This window comes from Mirounga leonina, unplaced genomic scaffold (assembly GCF_011800145.1).
Source record: "Mirounga leonina isolate KUSES-001 unplaced genomic scaffold, KU_Mleo_1.0 Mir_204, whole genome shotgun sequence".
Classification (NCBI taxonomy): Eukaryota; Metazoa; Chordata; class Mammalia; order Carnivora; family Phocidae; genus Mirounga; species Mirounga leonina.
Genome location: NW_023270513.1, coordinates 19891086 through 19902067, shown reverse-complemented (window position 1 = coordinate 19902067; position 10982 = coordinate 19891086).

Sequence of the window (10982 nt, the reverse complement as noted above, 5' to 3'; positions counted from 1 at the left end):
TCCTTTTCTAGGTCCTTTAGGTGTAAGGTTAGGTTGTGTGTCTGAGAGATTTTTTGCTTCTTGAGGGAAGCCTGTATTGCTATATCCTTCCCCCTTAGGACTGCCTTTTCTGCATCCCAAAGATACCAGACTATCGTCTTTTCATTTTTATTTGATTGCACACATTTTTTTTTATTTCTTCTTTAATTTCCCGGTTAATCCATTCATTCTTTAGTAGGGTCTATGTATTTGTGGTCTTTCCGAATTTTTGCCTATGGTTGACTTCAAGTTTCATATGGTTGTGGTCTGAAAATATGCATGGTATGATCTCAAACTTTTTGGATTTGTTGAGGGCTGATTTGTGACCCAGTATATGATCTATTCTGGGGAATGTTCCATGTGAACTCAAAAAGAATGTGTATTCTGCTTTAGGATAAATGTTCTGAATATATCTGTGAAGTCCATCCACTCCAGTGTGTCATTCAAAGCCATTGTTTCTTTGTTGATTTTCTGCTTAGATGATCTGCCAATTGCTATAAGTGTGGTATTAAAGTCCCCTACTATTAATGCGCTGTTATCAATGTTTCTTTATTTTTGTTATAATTGAGTTATATATTTGGGTGCTGGCAATTTGGGAGCATAATTATTTACAATTGTTAGATTTTCTTGTTGGATAGACCTCTTTACTATTATGTAGTGCTTTCTTCATCTCCTGTTACAGTCTTTGGCTTAAAATCTAGTTTGTCTGTTATAAATGTGGCTTTCTTTTGATGTCCATTAATTTTTTTTTTTTTAAAGATTTTATTTATTTATTTGACAGAGAGAGACATAGCGAGAGCAGGAACACAAGCAGGGAGAGTGGGAGAGGGAGAAGCAGGCTTCCCGCCGAGCAGGGAGCCCGATGTGGGACTCGATCCCAGGACCCTGGGATCATGACCTGAGCTGAAGGCAGACGCTTAACGACTGAGCCACCCAGGCGCCCTTGATGTCCATTAATTTAATGAATGGTCTCCATCCACTCACTTTCAATCTGGAGCTGTCTTTAGATCAAAATGGGTGTTATATGCAACTGATAAATTGTTCAACACTACATCTAAGACAAAATGATGTACCATATGTTGGCTAATTGAATTTAAATTAAAAAATAAATAAATAAAATGGGTCTCTTGTAGGCAGCATACGGATGGGTCTTGTTTTTTTGTTTTTGTTTTTGTTTTCCATTCTGATACCCTATGTCTTCTGATTACAGCATTTAGTTCATTTACATTCAGAGTGATTACTGGTAGGTATGACTTTAGTGCCATTGTATTACCTGTAAAGTCATTGTTTCTGGAGATTTTCTCTAGATTAAAAAACAAAGGCTAGATTTTCTTTCTTTTTTTTTTTAAGATTTTATTTATTTATTTGACAGAGAGAGACACAGCGAAAGAGGGAACACAAGCAGAGGGAGTGGGAGAGGGAGAAGCAGGCTTCCTGCAGAGCAGGGAGCCCGATGCAGGACTCGATCCCAGGACTCTGGGATCATGACCTGAGCCAAAGGCAGACGCTTAACAACTGAGCCACTCAGGCGCCCCAAGGCTAGATTTTCTAGTTTTTGTTGGCTTTGATGTTTCTTTCCTACTCAAATAGTCCCCTTTAATACTTCTTGCAGGGCTGCTTTAGTGGACAGGAACGCCTTTAGTTTTTGTTTGTCAGGGAAGCTCTTTATCTTTCCTTCTAGTCTGAATGACAGCCTGGTTGTATAAAGTATTCTTGGCTCCATATTTTTTCTCTTCAGCATGTTGAATTTTTTTTTTTAAAGATTTTTATTTATTTATTTGACAGAGAGAGATAGCGAGAGCAGGAACACAAGCAGAGGGAGTGGGAGAGGGAGAAGCAGGCTTCGTGCGGAGCAGGGAGCCCGATGTGGGACTCGATCCCAGGACCCTGGGATCATGACCTGAGCCGAAGGTAGACGCTTAACAACTGAGCCATCCAGGCGCCCAACATGTTGAATATATTATGCCAACTTGATTTGTTTTTCTTTGTAGGTTAGGGATTTATTTTCCCTTGGTGCTTTCAGGATTCTTTCCTTATCTCTGTATTTTGCAAATTTTACTATGATATGTCTTGGTATTGGTTGTTGTTTTTTGTTTGTTTGTTTGTTTTGTTTTGTTTTTAATGGTCATTCTCTGTGCTGCTTGGATTTGGATGTCTGTTTCCTTCTCTAGATTAGGAAAATTTTCTGCTATAATTTCCTCAAATAAGCCTTTTCCCCCTTTTCCCTCTCTTCTTCTGTTGGGACTCCTATGATACAAATGTTATTATGTTTTATGGAGCCACTGAGTTCCCTATGTCTACATTCTTAACCCAATGTTTTTCTTTCCCTCTTTTTTTAATCTTCATTATTTTCTATAATTTTATCTGATATGTTACTTATTCATTCTTCTGATTCTTCAATTCTTGTGATCATTACATCTAGTCAGTTTTGCATCTTAGTTGTAGCATTTTTTTTACTATGTTTACTATATTTCTTTATTGTTCATCTCTGCGGTAAGTATCTCTCTAGTTTCTTCTTTTCTGAAGCCCAGCTAGTATGGTCATGATTGTTGTTTTAAAATTCTTGTTCAGGCATATTACTTATATCTATTTTGATTAGCTCCCTGGCCTTGACCTCTTCTTGTATTTTCTTTTTGGATGAATTTTTCCATCTTGGCATTGTGTCTAGGTCTCTGTCTTTTGTGTGTTAGGAAAGCCTGTTCCTGGTCCTATTTCCACTATGGCTGAAGCTTTGCAGCATTCTATGATCAGTAGACCTGGTGAACATGGGGGATTTGTGCTGGTCTTCTGGGCAAGGGGCCTGCTGCTGCTCTGGCTCTCAATCACAGTTGCCCCATTTAAAAAGGCACTTGCTGAGCACAGCAGTGTTGGGCTTGGTACAAGCAGCTCAAGGCTCCACTGTGTGTGCTCTGCCTCTCACTGAAATTTGTCTGTGCTGATGGAAGGGGTGAAAAATGGCATCAGCCTGCTCTCTTCCCAGAGAGGGGAGTTTGTGCCTGCCACTGTGCAGGAAGCCCTCACAGAAGAGGAAACAATCTCTCCTCTTGTGTCCCAGGCTTCTGCCAAGATCCCTTTCTTCATCCTGTCTATGTCTGTGCTGTATATCTGCCCTGTAGCGCAGTGTTCCTGTTTTATCTCAGGCATGTGGCTGGGTTTCAAAACTCCAAATTTCAGGGACCCAGTGCAAGACAGACCCATGCTGATCCTCTGGGGGAAGTTCTTTCCAGGCTGTGGCTGGTACTGGTTTGTCCCAGAAAAGCAGTCACATGACCACACAAGAGCTTGGCTTCTATGGTAAAACACAACAAAAAGCTGGCATCCAGGTTAGCTGCCCTTAGTAAATGCTTCTGCTCATATGCTAATCAATGGGGCAACTCAATGCTGCCCACCAGCTCTTTTGTCCCCTGAGAGGCAGTACCACCTCTCCCAAATTGACTCCAAGAAGGGAAAACATCTCTCTCAGTACAACCCTGGAAATCTTCAGATCATGTTATCCACTCCTGGGCCTCTGCCATCTTTCTTCACAGGAGCACCGCTACACCCACCAGGCTCAACCCTGGCAATGGCACAGACTTCTAAAACTTCAGACTTTCAACTCTGCTTCTTGTAAAAGCTTGCAATAATCAACTGCTCTTACTTTCCCAGTCAATGTTTTGGGGAAATGTTTTTCTTGTGCAATCCCCTGTGTGTTGCTTTATCTCTCTGTCTCTGTCACTCTCTCTCTCTCTCTGTCTTTCTCTGTCTCTCTCTCCTCTCTCCATTATCAGGGCTCCCTCCCCTCCACAGCACCTGCAATTCTTTTCTCCTCCAAATCACATCTCTGCACATCCTACCTTCCACAATATGGCTTCTTTTCTCCCTCTAATTGTGCAGTTTGTTCTGTCAGTGTTCAGATCAATTTCCTTGGTGTTCAGAATGATTTGATAATTATCTAGCTGTGTTCAAAGGAGGAGGCAAACATAAGGTTTTCCTACTACTCCACCATCTTAACTCCTTCTCCTTCAATGAAACTATCTTTAAAAAGCACAAATTCAAATCCCCTGGATATTCCAGTGTCTGGGTGGGTTTTAATAATAAAATGTTCAATTTTACCAGATTGGATCAGGTATTCAAAAAGAGCTTGCTTACTGATATCATGGGATATTCCCCTGATGAACATTTTTACTGACATTGTGCTGAGTCTTGCCAGCCTCGATTCTAAACCCTTCAGGGAATTGCTTCATTTTCTTGAATTTGCTCATAACAAAGCTAATGGAATTTATAGAATTAAGGCTGGTGGTTTTGCATGACATTGAGAACAGTGGCTGAGGTTCAACTGGCAGTGAAATCAAATATGAGAATTGTGGTGGGAGGTGATAAAACAGGGAGGTAGTGATGTGTACCATGGGAATAAGTGGTTTAAATTTTGAAATGGGTGGTTAGAAGAATTTCTGGTTTTAAAATAACTGTATGTGTCCCACAGAAGTTGACTTGGCTCCAAGCCCATTTTGTTTTTTCCCCTTAAGGCAATAATTTGCCATGAGCAACGGAAACTCCTAGTCTTGTTTTCTTCAGATTGCATCTCTTTCAAGTTTTGTTAAACCCATTTGTTCTTTCAAGATGGAGCCTATGTGTCTAAATGCCCACTTGTTTATTGCATCCTTTAGGTAATTTTTGTTATTTTATTGACATATTTGGGGGGCACAGATGGGAAAGGAAGTAAAGGAGATAAACTAGAAAGTAGGCTACAGGGAAAGTGCATGCCTCTGGGTTTGTAGATTTTGCTCATGGAGTCTAAAAAACTTTTTTTTTTAAAGAAAATAACAGCTTTGTGAAGGTATAATTTACATACCAAACAATTCACCATTCTTACATTTTTAGTATATTTGCAGACTTGTGCAATTATTACCACATCTAGTTTTATTTTTTATAAAAGATTTATTCATTTTATTCTGACAGAGAGAGAGAGAGAGAGAGAGAGAGAGAGAGAGAGAAAGTACACAAGTGTGTGAGTGGGGGAAGGGGCAGAGAGGGAGAGGAGAATCTCAAGCAGACTCCCGACTGAGTGCTAAGCTCAACAGGGGGCTCGATCTATGACCTTGAGATCATGACCTCATTAAGCAGTCACTTCTCATTTTCCCCTCAACCCTCCCAAATCATACAGTTTGTGGCCATTCCTGCAGGCTTTTTTAACTTACTTTAATGTTTTTAAAGGTCATATATGTTGTAGCACATTTCAGTATTTCATCTTTTTTTTTCTTTGAAAAAGAGAGAGAGAGAGAAGGGAGGGGAGGGGCAGAAGAAGAGGGAAAGAGAGAATCTTAAGCAGGCTCCATATCCAGCACAGAGCCTGATGTGGGGCTCAATCTCACAACCCTGAGATCACGACCTGAGCCAAAATCAAGAGTCAGATGCTTAACTGACTGAGCCACTCAGGGACCCCTCATTCTTTTTTAATGTCTGAATAATGCAATAAAATGTATCAATACATTGTATTGATACATTTTGTTTATCCATTTCTCTACAATAACATTTGAAAGCATTGATGTTATATTATTTTGTATCTGTGTCACAATTAAAATAGGTATAAAGGATTTTTCCAGCAGTCATTTGCATTTGTGATTTCTGGCAGTTAGTGTAGATAGTAATCATCACAGTTGTACAGATTATTGAGATAATAATAGCTTATAATTTTAGCTTACTACTATTTAATATTAGCTTAATCTCTCCTTGCATCTGAAGACCAAAGGTCAAATTTTGAACGCTTAGTTTGGCTACTTCCATTTTTGGTCATTATCTATCCAATATAATCAAGTAATTTGTATTTGTCTCCCTCTTTCAAATATTAACTTTAGTGAAGAAAGGGTTTTTAAATTCCTCCACAGCAACCTCCCCCCAGGCTCTGTATGTATTTGCACTCAAAGAATTTCTGCAATTACTTATATTAAAAAAAAAAAAAAATCTTACTGTTAATAGTAATGCCTGTTTAGTTCTTTCTGCAAATATGTGTACTCAATCATTTGGAGATAAGGGAAAGGGAACTCTCTTTTAAAAACATCTTCAATGAAATTAAACCACAGGGAAAATGAATTCTTTCACAACATAAGTAAGACTAAAATCTTTGGGAAAAAATCCCTAGCTCACACTTTAATTATAAACTATTTGAAACCCTATCTGCTCCTACATTTTAGATTCTATTCCAGGTCCCTGTGTCTTTGTTCATTCTGAACATTCTTCACCGAATGCCTTTGTTTTTCCCTCAACCAACCACCCCATTCCCGTTCTATCTGCCTAGTCCTTATAGCCTCCTCTAAGAGCCTCCCTTCTATAAATCTATTACACCCTTGTTATACATCTTTATCAAGGTGCTTATATATGTGTCTATCAGTGAGCTTCTCATGGACGGACATGGTGCCATACTTAAAGGCCTTAACACGTAACACAATATATAGAATACCTGGCACATTAAAAAAAAGAAAGAAAGAAAGAAGGGGGAACTCACTAAATGCTTGTTGAAATAAACTAATCAGTGGAGTTCTAAGGGCCACATTTTCAAAAATCCTTGGTCTAACTGGCCTCTGAGAGGAGGATGAGCCACTTGCAAATTACTTCCTGAATGCTGATCTGCCACAGTTTTGGAAATCTGACCTATCTTTCCTATAAAAGAGGCTGCAAGTTTCAAATTTTCTTATTTCTGAGTCATTTGTAAAACAACTGAAATAACTACAGAATAGCCAGAGCTCTCTTCAGCTCCTCATTTTACTAGAATCAAAATCTTAGGGGAATTATATTTTCTGGGTGTTTCTAAACTAATGAGGCACCTTGATGGCTATTTACCTGTGGCTATTTTTATAATTAGGCCATGACTGACATCATAATTTTGACCTTTGTATGGGCTGGTTAGCTTTATTCAATTACATGGCTACAGGTGGCACCCATTACCCCAGTGCTCAGCCTTACAAATGCATGCTCCTGGTCACAAGGGACTACTAGGTCTGAGCACATCAGTGAATCAGTGAAAAGACTATCCTCACTTCTGGATACACAATTCAAAGCATTTATTTTTTTTATCTTTTTATTTTTATTTTTTTAAAGATTTTATTTATTTATTTATTTGACAGAGAGAGACAACAGCGAGAGAGGGATCACAAGCAGGGGGAGTGGGAGAGGGAGAAGCGGGCTTCCCGCCGAGCAGGGAGCCCGATGCGGGGCTCGATCCCAGGACTCCGGGATCATGACCTGAGCCGAAGGCAGACGCTTAACGACTGAGCCACCCAGGCGCCCCCACAATTCAAAGCATTTAACCTATTGATCTTAGGTCAATAGTGTCATCTTGGTTTATGGAAGACAACACATTATTACTGTAATTATTTTTGAGGCAGGGAAAAAGGATATTTTTAAGAAGATTGTGTCTACTGCTGGTCACCTAATGAAAATAATTATGATCACTGAGGTACTCTCTTCCCACACACATGCTCCATGATCTTTAGCAGTCTAAAATGTTTTTAAATAATTCTTTTCTACTGTAATGTCTGAAGAAATTAAAATGTGTGCTATTTAGCTTTAATTTTCCATGGCAATGGTGTCACACAACTTAATATATTTTAATTATTGAAATACTGTCATCAGATTCCTAATGTTAATTTTCCTTATGGAGCAGTACAGTAATAATAATTCTGCCAGTAATTTATTCTTATTACACATTAATTCAAAATACATATGTTATAGAAATGAGGCAACAAGAGATTCCTTTGTTGAGAAATGAATAAGTGAATGCATTAATGTTAGGTACCCAGACAGTTGCCAAAAATATTTTACAAATGTGGAATGCGTATAACAACAAACACTGTAAATCAAAGACAAATGACACAGAAACTAGGGGTGTAAAATAAGAATTTGGTGCTCCTGGGGGTAGGGGGTCCAAGTGCTGTAATACATGTAAACTATCATAATTTTTTGTGTTTTAGTAAATATGGCTGCATGATTTGGTTTTGTTTTACTGTGATCTAGACCATGCTGCAGTATTTATAGCTCTTAATTGGATTATCCCTTAGACATTGGTATCTCATTTATAATTGTTGGAGAATGAGGAATAAAATGAAAGATGACATATGCCTTTAGAATTAATTTGCCTCTCTTATCATGGGATTCAACCTTGGTAGAAGGATGCTGTGAGATCCATAAATCAGAAAGGTAACCTGGATGTATCCTGATTTGATATGCTGGCAAAGACCTGTCTCCCTGGTAATAATGTTCTCTAATGCTCTGTTAAGCCTGTTCTCTTTAGTTAAATGAAAATGCATATGTTTGATATACTTGGTCTAGTTGATTGTTTGATAAAATGAGATATCCCTTACTCTTTTTCCTCTTCATTTTCCACAAAACTGCCAGGGCCCATTACTTAAATTAGGTTGAGAGTGCTAGCAGATAGCTTGAAAAATGATCATTTAAGAAATACTGTTCTCTACTAACTCTAAGTGTATCCAAATAGTGATTTAGCTCAATGTAGTACATTGGACATAGAATAAAAATTAATTTGACATCAAAAGTTTTAAGCTGAATCCAGCTGCTGGACTTCTGCCTAGATGAGTCATTTAAAAAGCCCTTTTTGCCATCTGCAAAGAAGGCAAATGTGCCTACTTGTAGGAAGACAACATAAACTTGGCAGTTTCAAGTACTGCTTGACAAGACACATGCAATATTAAAACATGTGTTCATCTTGAGAATACCACTTAAAATAGACAATTCAATTATGTTAATTTCAGAGACATTCTATTTAAGGTTGTTTTTTTTTTTTTTTAAGAGGACTTGATAGACTCATTCCTTTTCACCATGCACTGAACGATGTACAGTGTATGGTAAAGGGAAGTTTATCGTGATATCCTCTCTGTCTACCAATCCTCAGGAGAATTGTCATTATGTACTTCAAAGGCTAACTGGTTGCTGGTTTGTGTAGGATCTACCACAGAAAAAATGAAAATCCATTTTCCAAGCACCAGTCCATAACCTGGAGAATATTGGAACAGTGTATCCTTGTATTTCCCTTTTTCCCTCTGTACCTCCTAATTAGCCAGTGTCATGTCAAAGAATTGGGGGGGATTCCCATGAATGAACAGATGAAAATATAAATTCTAAAATTGTGTTTTTTGGCTTTTTTTGCATGTAGGTTGGTGTTCCCATGCCTGTTGAGTTGAATTAAAATTCAAAAGATTGCAGCCTATTTTGATGTTTTGCATCATTTAATTTTTTAAAGATTGTATTTATCTGATAAAGAGAGAGAGAGAAAGAACGAACAGGGGGAGGGGCAGAGGGAGAAGCAGGCCCCCAGCTGAGCAGGGAGCCCAATGCAGGGTTGATCCCAGGACACTGGGATCATGACCTGAGCTGAAGGCAGACACTTAATGACTGAGCCACCCATGTGCCCCTGCATCTTTTAATTTTTACTTTGTTTTTGTGATTAACTCTTTTGGCAGAGGGAAAAAAAACAGTACCTGGCAACTCATTTCTTTAATATTTATTTGGTGTGGAGAGGCTCTGGTTAGATTTTTTTTCCTTGAATTAATGGAATATGTATATTTATGCTTATACATAAACTTTTAAAAGTCATAAAGGTAACTATGCTTGCATATGAATCACACAAATGTGGAATTAGGATATTATTGATATGCAAATATAGATATGAATGTCAAAATCAACTTGTACACTATAAAGAAGTCTGTTCATATAATGTTCACTGAAGACCTCTAAAGAAGTCTGATTACTTTATTTATATACTATTTAATATAAAATTCTTTCCAGTTATTTTTGCTGAATGAAACATCTATATTACATATTCATATACTCTGAACCTTCAGCCTAGGAAATAAACACACTGAGTATAGGTTTTATTTCTGTAGTGTTTTTTGTTTGTTCATTTTGGTTTTTTGGATTTTTTTTTTTTTTTTTTGGCTCATAAATAATTTTTCACCTATCTCCTTTAGGGAAAATACACTAACCAATAATTTCCAGTTGTAATTATTTTATGGCTATAATTCCTGATTTTATAGAGAAGATGCTTAAAAATCAAAATACATAATACTTGTATCTCATATGTCTAACCCCCTCCTAATTACAACCCATACACGATATCATTACTGATCATAGGAATAATAGTTTTAAAGTTAAAGAATTAGAGGTTTGTGCAGAGTGCATAGGACATACAGAAAGTATTCAAGAATATAATCCATACAAACTGAGGTGGTATTGAGAATAGTCTGACTTGGATGGACAAAGGAAGGCTAATGTTGCTTCAGTGAAACACTTGGATAAGGTACTAAGACAAGAGAGATTTTAGGTACATCTAGAACTAGAGGAATCGGAGATAAGAAAGTAAATACAAATTTAAAAGGATGTCTTTTAGACCAAAACAGAAAGATGAAGATAAATACTTATGTTTGTTTATGAGAAACATAATATGGTCAATCAGCAGTCAGTTATAATTTTAGGCTTTTCACTGTTTCCTTTGGCAATGACCTGCTTCTTTCTGGAAGTATTATCTGCATTAAGTGATACAAAGTAAACAATCAAAATACCAATGATTTATGCCCTTCCAGTTGCTTTTTGCTATTTCTGTTGACTTATTTATGCAAATGGCAGGTTTTAGAATTCTAAACAGTATGGTTCCTAGTACTTTTATGAATATTAGGAGCAATAATCCTTACATAGTAGTTTATTTATTTTCTGTCAATATCCAATTCACTCTTTAGCCAGTGTGGACTCTACCTGCAATCAATAACAATTTTTTTTTTAATCTCTGATAATCAGGGCTTCACTTTATTTTCTGATAATTTAATATCCAAATTATCTGTGCCTTCTCTCTGTTAATATTGTTTCCTAGTAGATTATCTATTACAGTCTCAATATCCATTCCTAGGCTTTTCAGAGGCTAAACTTAAGGAAGAGTATGGCACTTGTATGAATTCAGTGTTTTTGGTCATTCAACCAAC